This window comes from Leiobunum rupestre, chromosome 6, assembly GCF_980474605.1.
Source record: "Leiobunum rupestre chromosome 6, qqLeiRupe1.1.hap1, whole genome shotgun sequence".
Classification (NCBI taxonomy): Eukaryota; Metazoa; Arthropoda; class Arachnida; order Opiliones; family Sclerosomatidae; genus Leiobunum; species Leiobunum rupestre.
The window spans coordinates 3,850,197-3,874,564 of record NC_143389.1 but is presented as its reverse complement, the minus strand read 5'-3'; the positions used below and the strand labels follow the sequence as shown (position 1 = coordinate 3,874,564).

General features: G+C 39.6%; 6 non-coding genes and 9 pseudogenes across 6 annotated transcripts; 9 read left to right on the top strand and 6 right to left on the bottom strand.

Annotated features, from left to right (window-relative positions):
• Positions 1–1,331: 1,331 nt before the first annotated feature.
• On the bottom strand, positions 1,332–1,450 carry LOC149938390 (5S ribosomal RNA). Its single transcript, XR_016482002.1, has one exon. It is a non-coding gene; the product is annotated as a 5S ribosomal RNA (ribosomal RNA).
• Positions 1,451–2,602: 1,152 nt separating this feature from the next.
• LOC149938389 (U2 spliceosomal RNA) lies at positions 2,603–2,748 on the top strand (annotated as a pseudogene).
• A 1,673-nt stretch (positions 2,749–4,421) lies between these two features.
• LOC149938388 (U2 spliceosomal RNA) lies at positions 4,422–4,600 on the top strand (annotated as a pseudogene).
• A 1,973-nt stretch (positions 4,601–6,573) lies between these two features.
• On the bottom strand, positions 6,574–6,692 carry LOC149938387 (5S ribosomal RNA). Its single transcript, XR_016482001.1, has one exon. It is a non-coding gene; the product is annotated as a 5S ribosomal RNA (ribosomal RNA).
• A 1,149-nt stretch (positions 6,693–7,841) lies between these two features.
• On the top strand, positions 7,842–7,953 carry LOC149938386 (U2 spliceosomal RNA; annotated as a pseudogene).
• A 660-nt stretch (positions 7,954–8,613) lies between these two features.
• On the top strand, positions 8,614–8,793 carry LOC149938385 (U2 spliceosomal RNA; annotated as a pseudogene).
• Positions 8,794–10,764: 1,971 nt separating this feature from the next.
• Positions 10,765–10,883, bottom strand: LOC149938384 (5S ribosomal RNA). The gene has a single exon (XR_016482000.1). It is a non-coding gene; the product is annotated as a 5S ribosomal RNA (ribosomal RNA).
• Positions 10,884–12,034: 1,151 nt separating this feature from the next.
• LOC149938383 (U2 spliceosomal RNA) lies at positions 12,035–12,146 on the top strand (annotated as a pseudogene).
• Positions 12,147–12,806: 660 nt separating this feature from the next.
• LOC149938382 (U2 spliceosomal RNA) lies at positions 12,807–12,986 on the top strand (annotated as a pseudogene).
• Positions 12,987–14,961: 1,975 nt separating this feature from the next.
• LOC149938381 (5S ribosomal RNA) lies at positions 14,962–15,080 on the bottom strand. Its single transcript, XR_016481999.1, has one exon. It is a non-coding gene; the product is annotated as a 5S ribosomal RNA (ribosomal RNA).
• A 1,153-nt stretch (positions 15,081–16,233) lies between these two features.
• LOC149938380 (U2 spliceosomal RNA) lies at positions 16,234–16,345 on the top strand (annotated as a pseudogene).
• A 660-nt stretch (positions 16,346–17,005) lies between these two features.
• On the top strand, positions 17,006–17,185 carry LOC149938379 (U2 spliceosomal RNA; annotated as a pseudogene).
• Positions 17,186–19,160: 1,975 nt separating this feature from the next.
• Positions 19,161–19,279, bottom strand: LOC149938378 (5S ribosomal RNA). Its single transcript, XR_016481998.1, has one exon. It is a non-coding gene; the product is annotated as a 5S ribosomal RNA (ribosomal RNA).
• Positions 19,280–21,203: 1,924 nt separating this feature from the next.
• Positions 21,204–21,383, top strand: LOC149938377 (U2 spliceosomal RNA; annotated as a pseudogene).
• A 1,971-nt stretch (positions 21,384–23,354) lies between these two features.
• LOC149938376 (5S ribosomal RNA) lies at positions 23,355–23,473 on the bottom strand. Its single transcript, XR_016481997.1, has one exon. It is a non-coding gene; the product is annotated as a 5S ribosomal RNA (ribosomal RNA).
• Positions 23,474–24,368: the final 895 nt, after the last annotated feature.

Here is a 24,368-nt window from a genome sequence, read left to right as displayed (position 1 = left end):
AAGGAACCGGTTTTCATAACGTAAATTCGCGGGTTTCGGTATGGTGGGTAGAGACAGCGCGCCCCTCATTTTTAGGTCATTGGGTTCCAGCCAAGATGTTCCGCGTAAAGAGAAAACACGAAATAAGCCCCTCTCCATTTTTTCTCTCTTCCCGTCTTCCGTGGACAGTGAGTCGCCGCCGGGGGCCCGCCGCCCGCGGCAGCTACATTACCAAGATATAAAGTGGCAAGGCTTATTTTTGGTAAGTACAAAATCATTTATTATATATTGCTCTATAATTAACTATATTTGGAATTAAACATTTTTGTTCTATTTATCTCAAAGTCATGATTATTCCTAACATTAATAGTATTAAACTTAATATGATATATCTTTTGTTAAAGTAGATTAGGAATTTATAATTTTAATATTTATAGAGGAGTTCGGATTTAAAATGTTATATTTTTTTAATAATGATCTCAAAGATCTGACTTTTGAAATGTTTGTTACTTTTTCTAAGTATCAATAAAACATGACATTAAATTTATATTGTGCCAAGGTTCATTTTTATATTTTACATAAACTACATCACCTAAAACAATTAATAGATAAAAGTTAGCTATATTATTTTGTTTAAAAAATATATCTCTGTCTCCGTTTTATTATTTAATTTCGTGGTTTGTTTTGATATTTTGTATTTTTGGGTTACTCCCCTAATCCATGCGGCTGTCCCATGATAAAACCTTCTATAAAACATTTTCCAAAAGTCCTTTTTTAGATTCAACTATTTAAATTACATTTAAGATTAAAATTTAGAACAAAAAATATATTTCACAATTAGAATTTGTTAATAAAATTTTAACTTTGGACTTCATTCCAAAACCAGAAAAGGCCATTTCAGAGTGGATTTTACCGCGGAAATGTTTTTGTTTAGAGATAAACGTTAGTTAGTTAGTTAGTTAGTTAGTTAGTTAATTAGTTAGTTAGTTAGTTAGTTAGTTAATTAGTTAGTTAGTTAGTTAGTTAGTTAGTTAGTTAGTTAGTTAGTTAGTAAGTAAGTAAGTAAGTAAGTAAGTAAGTAAGTAAGTTAGTACTATTTTAAGTACAAGCCTTAAGTAGAATAAAATGAAAACCAATTTTCTCGCCATTTTATTTTGTTCAATTTTGATACTAACATGTATTTTATTCACGGAAAGATGCTGCCAGTTGTTAAAAAAAGGCCAAGAGTTGACCGAAATAATATTATCGTCTGGGCGAACTTTTAATTGCATAAAAAAGCAGCGTCAAAATGATAGGATGAAGGTATTTTCCTGTTAAAAGACGCAAATCCCATCCCGCGAAAATAAATGAGTAGCCAACGGCACGCGGTGTTCCCAGGTGGTCTCCCTCCCAAGTACTGACCGCGCTCGACGCTGCTTAACTTCGGTGATCAGACGAGAACCGGTGTATTCAGCGTGATATGGCCGTTGCCGCTAGAGTGTAATTGATAGCGGTGGACAAGCCGCGACTAGCCAGGTCCTGGTAGGTTGGTGATCGCCGAGGGCCACCGGCTGCATGCGGCTCCAATAGAACGTTCTATACACTCTTTTTAGAAACGTTTACTGGGCGCCGATATTATCGTACAGACAACCAACGAGCAAGCCCTTTACCGCAGAAATTTCATCCCCCCCCCCCCCCCAAACCAGTTTTTTCATCACCCTCCCCGTAGACTGTAAGGTGATGGCGGTCGATTGGGAAGGCGCGTTTACGAATCTATAAAATTGGTGTGGTGTGCTTTCCCCCTTTGGAGTTCGGAGGAGGTGAAGGTTTGGCCGGTTTTTCGTCTTAGAGAAATATATTTATCTGGCAAACCCGTAAGAAATTGAGAGCAGTCAATTTTTATTAGTAGCGTAGTTGCTAGCCTAGGCTTCACATATTTCCGGCTTTGCTTTCCGCGCCTTTTTTCTTATTTTAAATGATTTTTGTAATAAATGTATGATGGCAAATAAGCAAAATTCTAGAAAATACTAGTCCCAAATCCACGTGTTTAAGATGAAACTTAGATCATGAAAATATCCTTAACCCCAAACATACTTCAACACCTAGGGTGCCTCCTACAACTCCTAAAAGGTACGTCTCTAAAATATTCATATAAAGACAGGACATAAGCCGAATTCTCTTAAACCAAAGAATAACAAAAGTTGTTAGTCCTGCTGAACCAGCTCTATAGTCTGTATGAAAAGTGACCGGTTATGGTCCACTTTTATAGAACGCTCTATTCGCTTATAATAAATTTTTCCTAAATGGTCATTTAAACGCGTTTGACGTTTCACGTAGAATCTAGTACACTTAATACGTTATTTATGGTCCTATAAACCACCATTTAGATTTTTTTTCCATACGGCCCGGTAAAGTGGCCCACTCTACTGTCTCTAGCCGATGACCCCAAAAGTGCCAGTCCGGGCCTGGCGGTGTACCTCTATTTCACGGATTCAAGATATCGTCTTCTCCTTTGTTCGCGCGATGGCTACAAACGTTGTCATCTCCCACCAGGACCAACATTCGGTGACGTAATTATGAAATATTTGAAATGCTCGAATTCTCTCTTTTTACTTTGTTAAACAGTGACGGCTCCTAGCGGGTTATCGCTTCTCGGCCTTTTGGCTAAGATCAAAGTGTAGTATCTGTTCTGCAATATTATACCGAGATCTTAGTCGAGGGGCGAGAAGTGTTTTCTACGCCTTGAAGGCGAGTTTTGCTGCACCGCTGCACGAGATGTTCCTGTCCTGAGCCGCTCTGCTGTTTCCTGTTTCCTGAAAGAAGGTTACTTACCTGTTCTTGGCTGTCCTGTTCCGGTCCCAGAAGAGTATCCAGTCTTGCATCGATCTTGCATTACCATCTCGACGACCGCAGACGTGCCTTTATGGCTCCTGCCCAGTCGACGATGTCCTCCTCTCCAGCTGAAGCCTTGAAAAAGATGACAGCTCGGGTCAAATACGAAGGCGTTGCTCTCAACGACCTTGTTCCAGCTCTCTTTGGTCTCGTCGGACCAAATGGAATCACCGTGTTCCAGCCCGTAGGAAAAGAAGTCGCTCAGGTGACCTTTAAAGACGCATCCTGCTTCCAGAAGGCCATTGAAGCCGGCATCATGGTCGGAGATAATCAAGTTGAAATCGTTGGTGTAGCTGATCCAATATCATACATCACGTTGCGAGATGCCCCGAGTTGGTGGGAGCTATCTTTCCTCAAGACCGCTCTTCGATCCTTCTGCGATGTCCTCAGCGAATCCTGGGAAACTTACCAGGAGGGCCCTCTCAAAGACCTCAAGAACGGTACCCGCCGCCTTGAAGTCCGTATGAGGTCCACAATCCCGAACCTGATGACCATCAGTGGTCATCGTGTCCAGATTACATACCGGGGCATTCAGCGAATGTGTTTTTACTGCCGTAAAGACAGTCATCAGGTTCGGGATTGCCCCAAGAAGAAGAAAAAAGTACGTCCGATAACTGAACGTACGGATCAAAAACACGCCCCTGAAGATCCTGAAGTTGTAAGGAGCCAGACACCACCACCAGGAGTAGACCCGTCAGACTTCACTGGCGATGGTGTAATCATAGAAAAAATGGACGAAGGAGGCTCAGGAGAAGGAAACTTCGAAGGATGCGAAGATGGCTGGCGCCTATCCCCGCCAGGGTCTCTCCCTAAGGTCCTCGAGCCACCAGTAAAATCAAATGGCTACTCCAACGCAGTAAAAACTCCACCGCGTCAAGAACCAGATTTGGAGTCTTCTCCAATCTCAGAACATCCAGTTTCGGAAATTCCGATATACGAACGAGAATGGACCTTTTGGGAGATGTCCACCCAAGATTTAGAGGACTTTTGCCGTCGAGCACAGGACTTGGACACGACTTCGCCAGAAATCCGTAAATGGCGTGAAAACTCACTGAGGCATGCGCGCATATGCTTGCAAAATTGCGCGAAACGTACACGGACTTCACCATCTGGAACGCAAGCAAAAAAAGGGAAAAAATAAGCCATCAATATGATTTGTAAATATGTAATTATGTTTTTAATTATATATTTTTTTAGATTTTAAAATCCGCGTAAGGTTACAAGTAACTACGTCACAAATGTTTTAGTAAAATTTTAAATTTCATCATTTTAATTTTACATCTTTAAGTGTTTTGGCTTTCTAAGTGTTTTTTTTTTGTTATTTAAAAGCAAATGGTTATTTTGTACGGTATTGCCCTCGTTTTTTGTATCGATAGACATATATATTTTTTAACGTTAAACGCTAGAAAAGAAAAAAAATGAAATATACTTACCCTGTTAAAAAAGAAAATAGTAAAACAATACTTACCTTGACACCGTTTATAAAAAGACAAACCTGAAAAAAGAAATTAAGTTTTGACAATGTTCGCGCTAAATTAATAATTAATAACGCGAACATATGTAACCATGACAAGAATTTAAATAAACAAATTCAGTATCTGTTCTTATCAGCTTAATATCTGATACGGGTCCCATCGGGGCCCAAGATATTAAACTTATTTTTGGACGGCGGCGGAGTGGTCGGAGCTTGCTCCACCTCCGCCACGGGTCGGCCTGGTATTGCAGTAAATCCGGGATCGGCCCACTTCTCTCTTGAAATCAAAAATCAAACGCTCTTATAATGGCGCACTGCGCAACACAGTATTTCCGGGAAATGTTATTTGGCTGTCTTTATATATATTTCTTTATTATAATATATTGCCCCTCTGACGTCATAAGTGGTAAAATCCTTATTGTCGAATAGTTAATAATGAAGAATCGGAAAGATTCCAGTTTTTGAATTTTCTTTTACCTAGTTATACACTCTTTTTCGCGGTATTTTCACGGAGGATAGGAAGGGAGGCGAAGTAGGAGGGATGAATGGCGGCAAGATTGCGGCAGCTACGCTACGTCTAGCCGCCATTTTTCCGAAATTTTCCCGCCGCTAAGCTTCTTACAAGGATGCTGCCGCGTTCATCCCTCCTACTTCGCCTCCCTTCCTATCCTCCTTGGTATTTTCCTGGGCGCGTCCATGCTTGGTTTTCCCCCTTTCAGTCCTCTCCTCCATTATGGATACCCAAGGAGTGGATGCTAGACTCCCCGTTTAGGGCAGAGGCAATGGCCGACGAGCGGGAGGCAAGTAAGAGGGGTAAAATAAAGGCGCGAAAAGAGGTTGTTCTGTGTTATTCCTGTGGTTTTATTCGTAACCCAAGGTTCGTAAATCGTGCATGTTCTAAGTGGTTGGCTGAAGGAACCGGTTTTCATAACGTAAATTCGCGGGTTTCGGTATGGTGGGTAGAGACAGCGCGCCCCTCATTTTTAGGTCATTGGGTTCCAGCCAAGATGTTCCGCGTAAAGAGAAAACACGAAATAAGCCCCTCTCCATTTTTTCTCTCTTCCCGTCTTCCGTGGACAGTGAGTCGCCGCCGGGGGCCCGCCGCCCGCGGCAGCTACATTACCAAGATATAAAGTGGCAAGGCTTATTTTTGGTAAGTACAAAATCATTTATTATATATTGCTCTATAATTAACTATATTTGGAATTAAACATTTTTGTTCTATTTATCTCAAAGTCATGATTATTCCTAACATTAATAGTATTAAACTTAATATGATATATCTTTTGTTAAAGTAGATTAGGAATTTATAATTTTAATATTTATAGAGGAGTTCGGATTTAAAATGTTATATTTTTTTAATAATGATCTCAAAGATCTGACTTTTGAAATGTTTGTTACTTTTTCTAAGTATCAATAAAACATGACATTAAATTTATATTGTGCCAAGGTTCATTTTTATATTTTACATAAACTACATCACCTAAAACAATTAATAGATAAAAGTTAGCTATATTATTTTGTTTAAAAAATATATATCTCTGTCTCCGTTTTATTATTTAATTTCGTGGTTTGTTTTGATATTTTGTATTTTTGGGTTACTCCCCTAATCCATGCGGCTGTCCCATGATAAAACCTTCTATAAAACATTTTCCAAAAGTCCTTTTTTAGATTCAACTATTTAAATTACATTTAAGATTAAAATTTAGAACAAAAAATATATTTCACAATTAGAATTTGTTAATAAAATTTTAACTTTGGACTTCATTCCAAAACCAGAAAAGGCCATTTCAGAGTGGATTTTACCGCGGAAATGTTTTTGTTTAGAGATAAACGTTAGTTAGTTAGTTAGTTAGTTAGTTAGTTAGTTAATTAGTTAGTTAGTTAGTTAGTTAGTTAATTAGTTAGTTAGTTAGTTAGTTAGTTAGTTAGTTAGTTAGTTAGTTAGTAAGTAAGTAAGTAAGTAAGTAAGTAAGTAAGTAAGTTAGTACTATTTTAAGTACAAGCCTTAAGTAGAATAAAATGAAAACCAATTTTCTCGCCATTTTATTTTGTTCAATTTTGATACTAACATGTATTTTATTCACGGAAAGATGCTGCCAGTTGTTAAAAAAAGGCCAAGAGTTGACCGAAATAATATTATCGTCTGGGCGAACTTTTAATTGCATAAAAAAGCAGCGTCAAAATGATAGGATGAAGGTATTTTCCTGTTAAAAGACGCAAATCCCATCCCGCGAAAATAAATGAGTAGCCAACGGCACGCGGTGTTCCCAGGTGGTCTCCCTCCCAAGTACTGACCGCGCTCGACGCTGCTTAACTTCGGTGATCAGACGAGAACCGGTGTATTCAGCGTGATATGGCCGTTGCCGCTAGAGTGTAATTGATAGCGGTGGACAAGCCGCGACTAGCCAGGTCCTGGTAGGTTGGTGATCGCCGAGGGCCACCGGCTGCATGCGGCTCCAATAGAACGTTCTATACACTCTTTTTAGAAACGTTTACTGGGCGCCGATATTATCGTACAGACAACCAACGAGCAAGCCCTTTACCGCAGAAATTTCATCCCCCCCCCCCCAAACCAGTTTTTTCATCACCCTCCCCGTAGACTGTAAGGTGATGGCGGTCGATTGGGAAGGCGCGTTTACGAATCTATAAAATTGGTGTGGTGTGCTTTCCCCCTTTGGAGTTCGGAGGAGGTGAAGGTTTGGCCGGTTTTTCGTCTTAGAGAAATATATTTATCTGGCAAACCCGTAAGAAATTGAGAGCAGTCAATTTTTATTAGTAGCGTAGTTGCTAGCCTAGGCTTCACATATTTCCGGCTTTGCTTTCCGCGCCTTTTTTCTTATTTTAAATGATTTTTGTAATAAATGTATGATGGCAAATAAGCAAAATTCTAGAAAATACTAGTCCCAAATCCACGTGTTTAAGATGAAACTTAGATCATGAAAATATCCTTAACCCCAAACATACTTCAACACCTAGGGTGCCTCCTACAACTCCTAAAAGGTACGTCTCTAAAATATTCATATAAAGACAGGACATAAGCCGAATTCTCTTAAACCAAAGAATAACAAAAGTTGTTAGTCCTGCTGAACCAGCTCTATAGTCTGTATGAAAAGTGACCGGTTATGGTCCACTTTTATAGAACGCTCTATTCGCTTATAATAAATTTTTCCTAAATGGTCATTTAAACGCGTTTGACGTTTCACGTAGAATCTAGTACACTTAATACGTTATTTATGGTCCTATAAACCACCATTTAGATTTTTTTTCCATACGGCCCGGTAAAGTGGCCCACTCTACTGTCTCTAGCCGATGACCCCAAAAGTGCCAGTCCGGGCCTGGCGGTGTACCTCTATTTCACGGATTCAAGATATCGTCTTCTCCTTTGTTCGCGCGATGGCTACAAACGTTGTCATCTCCCACCAGGACCAACATTCGGTGACGTAATTATGAAATATTTGAAATGCTCGAATTCTCTCTTTTTACTTTGTTAAACAGTGACGGCTCCTAGCGGGTTATCGCTTCTCGGCCTTTTGGCTAAGATCAAAGTGTAGTATCTGTTTCTTCTGCGACCAGGAGGGACATACGGCGTCCGCATGCGAGGCAAAAAAGGCCAGAAAGGAAGCAACCGAGAGGTCCGAGCACGTCCAGGAAGGGGAAAGCTTGGAAACCCAAGAAAAGATTGTGGCACCCAAGGAGCAAGAGCTCGCAACGGTATCAGCGGAATTGGCGGACCCACCCAGCGACCACCAGGAACCCCAGCCCAAGAAACGCAGCAACAGTACATATGTCCATCCGCAACAACTAGAGAAATTAAAGAACTATTCACAGGCAGAACTACGAGATTTTAGGGAATTCCTCGAGACTACCGAAACAATAGGCGACCGCAGGAAACAAGTGTATTTCGCGCTGATGAACAAGGAACAGGAAAAATTCTCCAAAAGACGAATGACCAACTCTCCAGGGAAATCAATAAAGAAAGGCAAGACAGAAGACGTTGAGAAGACATTCGCTAGCGCCACCAAAACCACACCGGAGCAAGATCTTTACGCAGATTACGTTACATACTGAATTTTTTAATTTTACTCAAATGTTTTAAAACCTGAAAAAATAGAAAAAAAGAAAACAAATACTTACCTTGATCGTATATGAACTTGGACACTCCTAGAAATTAGAAAATGTAAATACTTGATTTTTTTAGCTTATCCGACTTTGTTCGCGCTAATTTAACTAATTAAAAACGCGAACAAATATAACAAATGTAAAAATGTAAATATGTAAAATCAAACGAAGCTTTTAATAAACAATTAAAAGTATCTGTTCTTATCAGCTTAATATCTGATACGGGTCCCATCGGGGCCCAAGATATTAAACTTATTTTTGGACGGCGGCGGAGTGGTCGGAGCTTGCTCCACCTCCGCCACGGGTCGGCCTGGTATTGCAGTAAATCCGGGATCGGCCCACTTCTCTCTTGAAATCAAAAATCAAACGCTCTTATAATGGCGCACTGCGCAACACAGTATTTCCGGGAAATGTTATTTGGCTGTCTTTATATATATTTCTTTATTATAATATATTGCCCCTCTGACGTCATAAGTGGTAAAATCCTTATTGTCGAATAGTTAATAATGAAGAATCGGAAAGATTCCAGTTTTTGAATTTTCTTTTACCTAGTTATACACTCTTTTTCGCGGTATTTTCACGGAGGATAGGAAGGGAGGCGAAGTAGGAGGGATGAATGGCGGCAAGATTGCGGCAGCTACGCTACGTCTAGCCGCCATTTTTCCGAAATTTTCCCGCCGCTAAGCTTCTTACAAGGATGCTGCCGCGTTCATCCCTCCTACTTCGCCTCCCTTCCTATCCTCCTTGGTATTTTCCTGGGCGCGTCCATGCTTGGTTTTCCCCCTTTCAGTCCTCTCCTCCATTATGGATACCCAAGGAGTGGATGCTAGACTCCCCGTTTAGGGCAGAGGCAATGGCCGACGAGCGGGAGGCAAGTAAGAGGGGTAAAATAAAGGCGCGAAAAGAGGTTGTTCTGTGTTATTCCTGTGGTTTTATTCGTAACCCAAGGTTCGTAAATCGTGCATGTTCTAAGTGGTTGGCTGAAGGAACCGGTTTTCATAACGTAAATTCGCGGGTTTCGGTATGGTGGGTAGAGACAGCGCGCCCCTCATTTTTAGGTCATTGGGTTCCAGCCAAGATGTTCCGCGTAAAGAGAAAACACGAAATAAGCCCCTCTCCATTTTTTCTCTCTTCCCGTCTTCCGTGGACAGTGAGTCGCCGCCGGGGGCCCGCCGCCCGCGGCAGCTACATTACCAAGATATAAAGTGGCAAGGCTTATTTTTGGTAAGTACAAAATCATTTATTATATATTGCTCTATAATTAACTATATTTGGAATTAAACATTTTTGTTCTATTTATCTCAAAGTCATGATTATTCCTAACATTAATAGTATTAAACTTAATATGATATATCTTTTGTTAAAGTAGATTAGGAATTTATAATTTTAATATTTATAGAGGAGTTCGGATTTAAAATGTTATATTTTTTTAATAATGATCTCAAAGATCTGACTTTTGAAATGTTTGTTACTTTTTCTAAGTATCAATAAAACATGACATTAAATTTATATTGTGCCAAGGTTCATTTTTATATTTTACATAAACTACATCACCTAAAACAATTAATAGATAAAAGTTAGCTATATTATTTTGTTTAAAAAATATATCTCTGTCTCCGTTTTATTATTTAATTTCGTGGTTTGTTTTGATATTTTGTATTTTTGGGTTACTCCCCTAATCCATGCGGCTGTCCCATGATAAAACCTTCTATAAAACATTTTCCAAAAGTCCTTTTTTAGATTCAACTATTTAAATTACATTTAAGATTAAAATTTAGAACAAAAAATATATTTCACAATTAGAATTTGTTAATAAAATTTTAACTTTGGACTTCATTCCAAAACCAGAAAAGGCCATTTCAGAGTGGATTTTACCGCGGAAATGTTTTTGTTTAGAGATAAACGTTAGTTAGTTAGTTAGTTAGTTAGTTAGTTAGTTAATTAGTTAGTTAGTTAGTTAGTTAGTTAATTAGTTAGTTAGTTAGTTAGTTAGTTAGTTAGTTAGTTAGTTAGTTAGTAAGTAAGTAAGTAAGTAAGTAAGTAAGTAAGTAAGTTAGTACTATTTTAAGTACAAGCCTTAAGTAGAATAAAATGAAAACCAATTTTCTCGCCATTTTATTTTGTTCAATTTTGATACTAACATGTATTTTATTCACGGAAAGATGCTGCCAGTTGTTAAAAAAAGGCCAAGAGTTGACCGAAATAATATTATCGTCTGGGCGAACTTTTAATTGCATAAAAAAGCAGCGTCAAAATGATAGGATGAAGGTATTTTCCTGTTAAAAGACGCAAATCCCATCCCGCGAAAATAAATGAGTAGCCAACGGCACGCGGTGTTCCCAGGTGGTCTCCCTCCCAAGTACTGACCGCGCTCGACGCTGCTTAACTTCGGTGATCAGACGAGAACCGGTGTATTCAGCGTGATATGGCCGTTGCCGCTAGAGTGTAATTGATAGCGGTGGACAAGCCGCGACTAGCCAGGTCCTGGTAGGTTGGTGATCGCCGAGGGCCACCGGCTGCATGCGGCTCCAATAGAACGTTCTATACACTCTTTTTAGAAACGTTTACTGGGCGCCGATATTATCGTACAGACAACCAACGAGCAAGCCCTTTACCGCAGAAATTTCATCCCCCCCCCCCCCCAAACCAGTTTTTTCATCACCCTCCCCGTAGACTGTAAGGTGATGGCGGTCGATTGGGAAGGCGCGTTTACGAATCTATAAAATTGGTGTGGTGTGCTTTCCCCCTTTGGAGTTCGGAGGAGGTGAAGGTTTGGCCGGTTTTTCGTCTTAGAGAAATATATTTATCTGGCAAACCCGTAAGAAATTGAGAGCAGTCAATTTTTATTAGTAGCGTAGTTGCTAGCCTAGGCTTCACATATTTCCGGCTTTGCTTTCCGCGCCTTTTTTCTTATTTTAAATGATTTTTGTAATAAATGTATGATGGCAAATAAGCAAAATTCTAGAAAATACTAGTCCCAAATCCACGTGTTTAAGATGAAACTTAGATCATGAAAATATCCTTAACCCCAAACATACTTCAACACCTAGGGTGCCTCCTACAACTCCTAAAAGGTACGTCTCTAAAATATTCATATAAAGACAGGACATAAGCCGAATTCTCTTAAACCAAAGAATAACAAAAGTTGTTAGTCCTGCTGAACCAGCTCTATAGTCTGTATGAAAAGTGACCGGTTATGGTCCACTTTTATAGAACGCTCTATTCGCTTATAATAAATTTTTCCTAAATGGTCATTTAAACGCGTTTGACGTTTCACGTAGAATCTAGTACACTTAATACGTTATTTATGGTCCTATAAACCACCATTTAGATTTTTTTTCCATACGGCCCGGTAAAGTGGCCCACTCTACTGTCTCTAGCCGATGACCCCAAAAGTGCCAGTCCGGGCCTGGCGGTGTACCTCTATTTCACGGATTCAAGATATCGTCTTCTCCTTTGTTCGCGCGATGGCTACAAACGTTGTCATCTCCCACCAGGACCAACATTCGGTGACGTAATTATGAAATATTTGAAATGCTCGAATTCTCTCTTTTTACTTTGTTAAACAGTGACGGCTCCTAGCGGGTTATCGCTTCTCGGCCTTTTGGCTAAGATCAAAGTGTAGTATCTGTTTCTTCTGCGACCAGGAGGGACATACGGCGTCCGCATGCGAGGCAAAAAAGGCCAGAAAGGAAGCAACCGAGAGGTCCGAGCACGTCCAGGAAGGGGAAAGCTTGGAAACCCAAGAAAAGATTGTGGCACCCAAGGAGCAAGAGCTCGCAACGGTATCAGCGGAATTGGCGGACCCACCCAGCGACCACCAGGAACCCCAGCCCAAGAAACGCAGCAACAGTACATATGTCCATCCGCAACAACTAGAGAAATTAAAGAACTATTCGCAGGCAGAACTACGAGATTTTAGGGAATTCCTCGAGACTACCGAAACAATAGGCGACCGCAGGAAACAAGTGTATTTCGCGCTGATGAACAAGGAACAGGAAAAATTCTCCAAAAGACGAATGACCAACTCTCCAGGGAAATCAATAAAGAAAGGCAAGACAGAAGACGTTGAGAAGACATTCGCTAGCGCCACCAAAACCACACCGGAGCAAGATCTTTACGCAGATTACGTTACATACTGAATTTTTTAATTTTACTCAAATGTTTTAAAACCTGAAAAAATAGAAAAAAAGAAAACAAATACTTACCTTGATCGTATATGAACTTGGACACTCCTAGAAATTAGAAAATGTAAATACTTGATTTTTTTAGCTTATCCGACTTTGTTCGCGCTAATTTAACTAATTAAAAACGCGAACAAATATAACAAATGTAAAAATGTAAATATGTAAAATCAAACGAAGCTTTTAATAAACAATTAAAAGTATCTGTTCTTATCAGCTTAATATCTGATACGGGTCCCATCGGGGCCCAAGATATTAAACTTATTTTTGGACGGCGGCGGAGTGGTCGGAGCTTGCTCCACCTCCGCCACGGGTCGGCCTGGTATTGCAGTAAATCCGGGATCGGCCCACTTCTCTCTTGAAATCAAAAATCAAACGCTCTTATAATGGCGCACTGCGCAACACAGTATTTCCGGGAAATGTTATTTGGCTGTCTTTATATATATTTCTTTATTATAATATATTGCCCCTCTGACGTCATAAGTGGTAAAATCCTTATTGTCGAATAGTTAATAATGAAGAATCGGAAAGATTCCAGTTTTTGAATTTTCTTTTACCTAGTTATACACTCTTTTTCGCGGTATTTTCACGGAGGATAGGAAGGGAGGCGAAGTAGGAGGGATGAATGGCGGCAAGATTGCGGCAGCTACGCTACGTCTAGCCGCCATTTTTCCGAAATTTTCCCGCCGCTAAGCTTCTTACAAGGATGCTGCCGCGTTCATCCCTCCTACTTCGCCTCCCTTCCTATCCTCCTTGGTATTTTCCTGGGCGCGTCCATGCTTGGTTTTCCCCCTTTCAGTCCTCTCCTCCATTATGGATACCCAAGGAGTGGATGCTAGACTCCCCGTTTAGGGCAGAGGCAATGGCCGACGAGCGGGAGGCAAGTAAGAGGGGTAAAATAAAGGCGCGAAAAGAGGTTGTTCTGTGTTATTCCTGTGGTTTTATTCGTAACCCAAGGTTCGTAAATCGTGCATGTTCTAAGTGGTTGGCTGAAGGAACCGGTTTTCATAACGTAAATTCGCGGGTTTCGGTATGGTGGGTAGAGACAGCGCGCCCCTCATTTTTAGGTCATTGGGTTCCAGCCAAGATGTTCCGCGTAAAGAGAAAACACGAAATAAGCCCCTCTCCATTTTTTCTCTCTTCCCGTCTTCCGTGGACAGTGAGTCGCCGCCGGGGGCCCGCCGCCCGCGGCAGCTACATTACCAAGATATAAAGTGGCAAGGCTTATTTTTGGTAAGTACAAAATCATTTATTATATATTGCTCTATAATTAACTATATTTGGAATTAAACATTTTTGTTCTATTTATCTCAAAGTCATGATTATTCCTAACATTAATAGTATTAAACTTAATATGATATATCTTTTGTTAAAGTAGATTAGGAATTTATAATTTTAATATTTATAGAGGAGTTCGGATTTAAAATGTTATATTTTTTTAATAATGATCTCAAAGATCTGACTTTTGAAATGTTTGTTACTTTTTCTAAGTATCAATAAAACATGACATTAAATTTATATTGTGCCAAGGTTCATTTTTATATTTTACATAAACTACATCACCTAAAACAATTAATAGATAAAAGTTAGCTATATTATTTTGTTTAAAAAATATATCTCTGTCTCCGTTTTATTATTTAATTTCGTGGTTTGTTTTGATATTTTGTATTTTTGGGTTACTCCCCTAATCCATGCGGCTGTCCCATGATAAAACCTTCTATAAAACATTTTCCAAAAGTCCTTTTTTAGATTCAACTATTTAAATTACATTTAAGATTAAAATTTAGAACAAAAAATATATTTCACAATTAGAATTTGTTAATAAAATTTTAACTTTGGACTTCATTCCAAAACCAGAAAAGGCCATTTCAGAGTGGATTTTACCGCGGAAATGTTTTTGTTTAGAGATAAACGTTAGTTAGTTAGTTAGTTAGTTAGTTAGTTAGTTAATTAGTTAGTTAGTTAGTTAGTTAGTTAATTAGTTAGTTAGTTAGTTAGTTAGTTAGTTAGTTAGTTAGTTAGTTAGTTAGTAAGTAAGTAAGTAAGTAAGTAAGTAAGTAAGTAAGTTAGTACTATTTTAAGTACAAGCCTTAAGTAGAATAAAATGAAAACCAATTTTCTCGCCATTTTATTTTGTTCAATTTTGATACTAACATGTATTTTATTCACGGAAAGATGCTGCCAGTTGTTAAAAAAAGGCCAAGAGTTGACCGAAATAATATTATCGTCTGGGCGAACTTTTAATTGCATAAAAAAGCAGCGTCAAAATGATAGGATGAAGGTATTTTCCTGTTAAAAGACGCAAATCCCATCCCGCGAAAATAAATGAGTAGCCAACGGCACGCGGTGTTCCCAGGTGGTCTCCCTCCCAAGTACTGACCGCGCTCGACGCTGCTTAACTTCGGTGATCAGACGAGAACCGGTGTATTCAGCGTGATATGGCCGTTGCCGCTAGAGTGTAATTGATAGCGGTGGACAAGCCGCGACTAGCCAGGTCCTGGTAGGTTGGTGATCGCCGAGGGCCACCGGCTGCATGCGGCTCCAATAGAACGTTCTATACACTCTTTTTAGAAACGTTTACTGGGCGCCGATATTATCGTACAGACAACCAACGAGCAAGCCCTTTACCGCAGAAATTTCATCCCCCCCCCCCCCCCCAAACCAGTTTTTTCATCACCCTCCCCGTAGACTGTAAGGTGATGGCGGTCGATTGGGAAGGCGCGTTTACGAATCTATAAAATTGGTGTGGTGTGCTTTCCCCCTTTGGAGTTCGGAGGAGGTGAAGGTTTGGCCGGTTTTTCGTCTTAGAGAAATATATTTATCTGGCAAACCCGTAAGAAATTGAGAGCAGTCAATTTTTATTAGTAGCGTAGTTGCTAGCCTAGGCTTCACATATTTCCGGCTTTGCTTTCCGCGCCTTTTTTCTTATTTTAAATGATTTTTGTAATAAATGTATGATGGCAAATAAGCAAAATTCTAGAAAATACTAGTCCCAAATCCACGTGTTTAAGATGAAACTTAGATCATGAAAATATCCTTAACCCCAAACATACTTCAACACCTAGGGTGCCTCCTACAACTCCTAAAAGGTACGTCTCTAAAATATTCATATAAAGACAGGACATAAGCCGAATTCTCTTAAACCAAAGAATAACAAAAGTTGTTAGTCCTGCTGAACCAGCTCTATAGTCTGTATGAAAAGTGACCGGTTATGGTCCACTTTTATAGAACGCTCTATTCGCTTATAATAAATTTTTCCTAAATGGTCATTTAAACGCGTTTGACGTTTCACGTAGAATCTAGTACACTTAATACGTTATTTATGGTCCTATAAACCACCATTTAGATTTTTTTTCCATACGGCCCGGTAAAGTGGCCCACTCTACTGTCTCTAGCCGATGACCCCAAAAGTGCCAGTCCGGGCCTGGCGGTGTACCTCTATTTCACGGATTCAAGATATCGTCTTCTCCTTTGTTCGCGCGATGGCTACAAACGTTGTCATCTCCCACCAGGACCAACATTCGGTGACGTAATTATGAAATATTTGAAATGCTCGAATTCTCTCTTTTTACTTTGTTAAACAGTGACGGCTCCTAGCGGGTTATCGCTTCTCGGCCTTTTGGCTAAGATCAAAGTGTAGTATCTGTTTCTTCTGCGACCAGGAGGGACATACGGCGTCCGCATGCGAGGCAAAAAAGGCCAGAAAGGAAGCAACCGAGAGGTCCGAGCACGTCCAGGAAGGGGAAAGCTTGGAAACCCAAGAAAAGATTGTGGCACCCAAGGAGCAAGAGCTCGCAACGGTATCAGCGGAATTGGCGGACCCACCCAGCGACCACCAGGAACCCCAGCCCAAGAAACGCAGCAACAGTACATATGTCCATCCGCAACAACTAGAGAAATTAAAGAACTATTCACAGGCAGAACTACGAGATTTTAGGGAATTCCTCGAGACTACCGAAACAATAGGCGACCGCAGGAAACAAGTGTATTTCGCGCTGATGAACAAGGAACAGGAAAAATTCTCCAAAAGACGAATGACCAACTCTCCAGGGAAATCAATAAAGAAAGGCAAGACAGAAGACGTTGAGAAGACATTCGCTAGCGCCACCAAAACCACACCGGAGCAAGATCTTTACGCAGATTACGTTACATACTGAATTTTTTAATTTTACTCAAATGTTTTAAAACCTGAAAAAATAGAAAAAAAGAAAACAAATACTTACCTTGATCGTATATGAACTTGGACACTCCTAGAAATTAGAAAATGTAAATACTTGATTTTTTTAGCTTATCCGACTTTGTTCGCGCTAATTTAACTAATTAAAAACGCGAACAAATATAACAAATGTAAAAATGTAAATATGTAAAATCAAACGAAGCTTTTAATAAACAATTAAAAGTATCTGTTCTTATCAGCTTAATATCTGATACGGGTCCCATCGGGGCCCAAGATATTAAACTTATTTTTGGACGGCGGCGGAGTGGTCGGAGCTTGCTCCACCTCCGCCACGGGTCGGCCTGGTATTGCAGTAAATCCGGGATCGGCCCACTTCTCTCTTGAAATCAAAAATCAAACGCTCTTATAATGGCGCACTGCGCAACACAGTATTTCCGGGAAATGTTATTTGGCTGTCTTTATATATATTTCTTTATTATAATATATTGCCCCTCTGACGTCATAAGTGGTAAAATCCTTATTGTCGAATAGTTAATAATGAAGAATCGGAAAGATTCCAGTTTTTGAATTTTCTTTTACCTAGTTATACACTCTTTTTCGCGGTATTTTCACGGAGGATAGGAAGGGAGGCGAAGTAGGAGGGATGAATGGCGGCAAGATTGCGGCAGCTACGCTACGTCTAGCCGCCATTTTTCCGAAATTTTCCCGCCGCTAAGCTTCTTACAAGGATGCTGCCGCGTTCATCCCTCCTACTTCGCCTCCCTTCCTATCCTCCTTGGTATTTTCCTGGGCGCGTCCATGCTTGGTTTTCCCCCTTTCAGTCCTCTCCTCCATTATGGATACCCAAGGAGTGGATGCTAGACTCCCCGTTTAGGGCAGAGGCAATGGCCGACGAGCGGGAGGCAAGTAAGAGGGGTAAAATAAAGGCGCGAAAAGAGGTTGTTCTGTGTTATTCCTGTGGTTTTATTCGTAACCCAAGGTTCGTAAATCGTGCATGTTCTAAGTGGTTGGCTGAAGGAACCGGTTTTCATAACGTAAATTCGCGGGTTTCGGTATGGTGGGTAGAGACAGCGCGCCCCTCATTTTTAGGTCATTGGGTTCCAGCCAAGATGTTCCGCGTAAAGAGAAAACACGAAATAAGCCCCTCTCCATTTTTTCTCTCTTCCCGTCTTCCGTGGACAGTGAGTCGCCGCCGGGGGCCCGCCGCCCGCGGCAGCTACATTACCAAGATATAAAGTGGCAAGGCTTATTTTTGGTAAGTACAAAATCATTTATTATATATTGCTCTATAATTAACTATATTTGGAATTAAACATTTTTGTTCTATTTATCTCAAAGTCATGATTATTCCTAACATTAATAGTATTAAACTTAATATGATATATCTTTTGTTAAAGTAGATTAGGAATTTATAATTTTAATATTTATAGAGGAGTTCGGATTTAAAATGTTATATTTTTTTAATAATGATCTCAAAGATCTGACTTTTGAAATGTTTGTTACTTTTTCTAAGTATCAATAAAACATGACATTAAATTTATATTGTGCCAAGGTTCATTTTTATATTTTACATAAACTACATCACCTAAAACAATTAATAGATAAAAGTTAGCTATATTATTTTGTTTAAAAAATATATCTCTGTCTCCGTTTTATTATTTAATTTCGTGGTTTGTTTTGATATTTTGTATTTTTGGGTTACTCCCCTAATCCATGCGGCTGTCCCATGATAAAACCTTCTATAAAACATTTTCCAAAAGTCCTTTTTTAGATTCAACTATTTAAATTACATTTAAGATTAAAATTTAGAACAAAAAATATATTTCACAATTAGAATTTGTTAATAAAATTTTAACTTTGGACTTCATTCCAAAACCAGAAAAGGCCATTTCAGAGTGGATTTTACCGCGGAAATGTTTTTGTTTAGAGATAAACGTTAGTTAGTTAGTTAGTTAGTTAGTTAGTTAGTTAATTAGTTAGTTAGTTAGTTAGTTAGTTAATTAGTTAGTTAGTTAGTTAGTTAGTTAGTTAGTTAGTTAGTTAGTTAGTTAGTAAGTAAGTAAGTAAGTAAGTAAGTAAGTAAGTAAGTTAGTACTATTTTAAGTACAAGCCTTAAGTAGAATAAAATGAAAACCAATTTTCTCGCCATTTTATTTTGTTCAATTTTGATACTAACATGTATTTTATTCACGGAAAGATGCTGCCAGTTGTTAAAAAAAGGCCAAGAGTTGACCGAAATAATATTATCGTCTGGGCGAACTTTTAATTGCATAAAAAAGCAGCGTCAAAATGATAGGATGAAGGTATTTTCCTGTTAAAAGACGCAAATCCCATCCCGCGAAAATAAATGAGTAGCCAACGGCACGCGGTGTTCCCAGGTGGTCTCCCTCCCAAGTACTGACCGCGCTCGACGCTGCTTAACTTCGGTGATCAGACGAGAACCGGTGTATTCAGCGTGATATGGCCGTTGCCGCTAGAGTGTAATTGATAGCGGTGGACAAGCCGCGACTAGCCAGGTCCTGGTAGGTTGGTGATCGCCGAGGGCCACCGGCTGCATGCGGCTCCAATAGAACGTTCTATACACTCTTTTTAGAAACGTTTACTGGGCGCCGATATTATCGTACAGACAACCAACGAGCAAGCCCTTTACCGCAGAAATTTCATCCCCCCCCCCCCCCCAAACCAGTTTTTTCATCACCCTCCCCGTAGACTGTAAGGTGATGGCGGTCGATTGGGAAGGCGCGTTTACGAATCTATAAAATTGGTGTGGTGTGCTTTCCCCCTTTGGAGTTCGGAGGAGGTGAAGGTTTGGCCGGTTTTTCGTCTTAGAGAAATATATTTATCTGGCAAACCCGTAAGAAATTGAGAGCAGTCAATTTTTATTAGTAGCGTAGTTGCTAGCCTAGGCTTCACATATTTCCGGCTTTGCTTTCCGCGCCTTTTTTCTTATTTTAAATGATTTTTGTAATAAATGTATGATGGCAAATAAGCAAAATTCTAGAAAATACTAGTCCCAAATCCACGTGTTTAAGATGAAACTTAGATCATGAAAATATCCTTAACCCCAAACATACTTCAACACCTAGGGTGCCTCCTACAACTCCTAAAAGGTACGTCTCTAAAATATTCATATAAAGACAGGACATAAGCCGAATTCTCTTAAACCAAAGAATAACAAAAGTTGTTAGTCCTGCTGAACCAGCTCTATAGTCTGTATGAAAAGTGACCGGTTATGGTCCACTTTTATAGAACGCTCTATTCGCTTATAATAAATTTTTCCTAAATGGTCATTTAAACGCGTTTGACGTTTCACGTAGAATCTAGTACACTTAATACGTTATTTATGGTCCTATAAACCACCATTTAGATTTTTTTTCCATACGGCCCGGTAAAGTGGCCCACTCTACTGTCTCTAGCCGATGACCCCAAAAGTGCCAGTCCGGGCCTGGCGGTGTACCTCTATTTCACGGATTCAAGATATCGTCTTCTCCTTTGTTCGCGCGATGGCTACAAACGTTGTCATCTCCCACCAGGACCAACATTCGGTGACGTAATTATGAAATATTTGAAATGCTCGAATTCTCTCTTTTTACTTTGTTAAACAGTGACGGCTCCTAGCGGGTTATCGCTTCTCGGCCTTTTGGTTAAGATCAAAGTGTAGTATCTGTTTCTTCTGCGACCAGGAGGGACATACGGCGTCCGCATGCGAGGCAAAAAAGGCCAGAAAGGAAGCAACCGAGAGGTCCGAGCACGTCCAGGAAGGGGAAAGCTTGGAAACCCAAGAAAAGATTGTGGCACCCAAGGAGCAAGAGCTCGCAACGGTATCAGCGGAATTGGCGGACCCACCCAGCGACCACCAGGAACCCCAGCCCAAGAAACGCAGCAACAGTACATATGTCCATCCGCAACAACTAGAGAAATTAAAGAACTATTCACAGGCAGAACTACGAGATTTTAGGGAATTCCTCGAGACTACCGAAACAATAGGCGACCGCAGGAAACAAGTGTATTTCGCGCTGATGAACAAGGAACAGGAAAAATTCTCCAAAAGACGAATGACCAACTCTCCAGGGAAATCAATAAAGAAAGGCAAGACAGAAGACGTTGAGAAGACATTCGCTAGCGCCACCAAAACCACACCGGAGCAAGATCTTTACGCAGATTACGTTACATACTGAATTTTTTAATTTTACTCAAATGTTTTAAAACCTGAAAAAATAGAAAAAAAGAAAACAAATACTTACCTTGATCGTATATGAACTTGGACACTCCTAGAAATTAGAAAATGTAAATACTTGATTTTTTTAGCTTATCCGACTTTGTTCGCGCTAATTTAACTAATTAAAAACGCGAACAAATATAACAAATGTAAAAATGTAAATATGTAAAATCAAACGAAGCTTTTAATAAACAATTAAAAGTATCTGTTCTTATCAGCTTAATATCTGATACGGGTCCCATCGGGGCCCAAGATATTAAACTTATTTTTGGACGGCGGCGGAGTGGTCGGAGCTTGCTCCACCTCCGCCACGGGTCGGCCTGGTATTGCAGTAAATCCGGGATCGGCCCACTTCTCTCTTGAAATCAAAAATCAAACGCTCTTATAATGGCGCACTGCGCAACACAGTATTTCCGGGAAATGTTATTTGGCTGTCTTTATATATATTTCTTTATTATAATATATTGCCCCTCTGACGTCATAAGTGGTAAAATCCTTATTGTCGAATAGTTAATAATGAAGAATCGGAAAGATTCCAGTTTTTGAATTTTCTTTTACCTAGTTATACACTCTTTTTCGCGGTATTTTCACGGAGGATAGGAAGGGAGGCGAAGTAGGAGGGATGAATGGCGGCAAGATTGCGGCAGCTACGCTACGTCTAGCCGCCATTTTTCCGAAATTTTCCCGCCGCTAAGCTTCTTACAAGGATGCTGCCGCGTTCATCCCTCCTACTTCGCCTCCCTTCCTATCCTCCTTGGTATTTTCCTGGGCGCGTCCATGCTTGGTTTTCCCCCTTTCAGTCCTCTCCTCCATTATGGATACCCAAGGAGTGGATGCTAGACTCCCCGTTTAGGGCAGAGGCAATGGCCGACGAGCGGGAGGCAAGTAAGAGGGGTAAAATAAAGGCGCGAAAAGAGGTTGTTCTGTGTTATTCCTGTGGTTTTATTCGTAACCCAAGGTTCGTAAATCGTGCATGTTCTAAGTGGTTGGCTGAAGGAACCGGTTTTCATAACGTAAATTCGCGGGTTTCGGTATGGTGGGTAGAGACAGCGCGCCCCTCATTTTTAGGTCATTGGGTTCCAGCCAAGATGTTCCGCGTAAAGAGAAAACACGAAATAAGCCCCTCTCCATTTTTTCTCTCTTCCCGTCTTCCGTGGACAGTGAGTCGCCGCCGGGGGCCCGCCGCCCGCGGCAGCTACATTACCAAGATATAAAGTGGCAAGGCTTATTTTTGGTAAGTACAAAATCATTTATTATATATTGCTCTATAATTAACTATATTTGGAATTAAACATTTTTGTTCTATTTATCTCAAAGTCATGATTATTCCTAACATTAATAGTATTAAACTTAATATGATATATCTTTTGTTAAAGTAGATTAGGAATTTATAATTTTAATATTTATAGAGGAGTTCGGATTTAAAATGTTATATTTTTTTAATAATGATCTCAAAGATCTGACTTTTGAAATGTTTGTTACTTTTTCTAAGTATCAATAAAACATGACATTAAATTTATATTGTGCCAAGGTTCATTTTTATATTTTACATAAACTACATCACCTAAAACAATTAATAGATAAAAGTTAGCTATATTATTTTGTTTAAAAAATATATCTCTGTCTCCGTTTTATTATTTAATTTCGTGGTTTGTTTTGATATTTTGTATTTTTGGGTTACTCCCCTAATCCATGCGGCTGTCCCATGATAAAACCTTCTATAAAACATTTTCCAAAAGTCCTTTTTTAGATTCAACTATTTAAATTACATTTAAGATTAAAATTTAGAACAAAAAATATATTTCACAATTAGAATTTGTTAATAAAATTTTAACTTTGGACTTCATTCCAAAACCAGAAAAGGCCATTTCAGAGTGGATTTTACCGCGGAAATGTTTTTGTTTAGAGATAAACGTTAGTTAGTTAGTTAGTTAGTTAGTTAGTTAGTTAATTAGTTAGTTAGTTAGTTAGTTAGTTAATTAGTTAGTTAGTTAGTTAGTTAGTTAGTTAGTTAGTTAGTTAGTTAGTAAGTAAGTAAGTAAGTAAGTAAGTAAGTAAGTAAGTTAGTACTATTTTAAGTACAAGCCTTAAGTAGAATAAAATGAAAACCAATTTTCTCGCCATTTTATTTTGTTCAATTTTGATACTAACATGTATTTTATTCACGGAAAGATGCTGCCAGTTGTTAAAAAAAGGCCAAGAGTTGACCGAAATAATATTATCGTCTGGGCGAACTTTTAATTGCATAAAAAAGCAGCGTCAAAATGATAGGATGAAGGTATTTTCCTGTTAAAAGACGCAAATCCCATCCCGCGAAAATAAATGAGTAGCCAACGGCACGCGGTGTTCCCAGGTGGTCTCCCTCCCAAGTACTGACCGCGCTCGACGCTGCTTAACTTCGGTGATCAGACGAGAACCGGTGTATTCAGCGTGATATGGCCGTTGCCGCTAGAGTGTAATTGATAGCGGTGGACAAGCCGCGACTAGCCAGGTCCTGGTAGGTTGGTGATCGCCGAGGGCCACCGGCTGCATGCGGCTCCAATAGAACGTTCTATACACTCTTTTTAGAAACGTTTACTGGGCGCCGATATTATCGTACAGACAACCAACGAGCAAGCCCTTTACCGCAGAAATTTCATCCCCCCCCCCCCCCCCAAACCAGTTTTTTCATCACCCTCCCCGTAGACTGTAAGGTGATGGCGGTCGATTGGGAAGGCGCGTTTACGAATCTATAAAATTGGTGTGGTGTGCTTTCCCCCTTTGGAGTTCGGAGGAGGTGAAGGTTTGGCCGGTTTTTCGTCTTAGAGAAATATATTTATCTGGCAAACCCGTAAGAAATTGAGAGCAGTCAATTTTTATTAGTAGCGTAGTTGCTAGCCTAGGCTTCACATATTTCCGGCTTTGCTTTCCGCGCCTTTTTTCTTATTTTAAATGATTTTTGTAATAAATGTATGATGGCAAATAAGCAAAATTCTAGAAAATACTAGTCCCAAATCCACGTGTTTAAGATGAAACTTAGATCATGAAAATATCCTTAACCCCAAACATACTTCAACACCTAGGGTGCCTCCTACAACTCCTAAAAGGTACGTCTCTAAAATATTCATATAAAGACAGGACATAAGCCGAATTCTCTTAAACCAAAGAATAACAAAAGTTGTTAGTCCTGCTGAACCAGCTCTATAGTCTGTATGAAAAGTGACCGGTTATGGTCCACTTTTATAGAACGCTCTATTCGCTTATAATAAATTTTTCCTAAATGGTCATTTAAACGCGTTTGACGTTTCACGTAGAATCTAGTACACTTAATACGTTATTTATGGTCCTATAAACCACCATTTA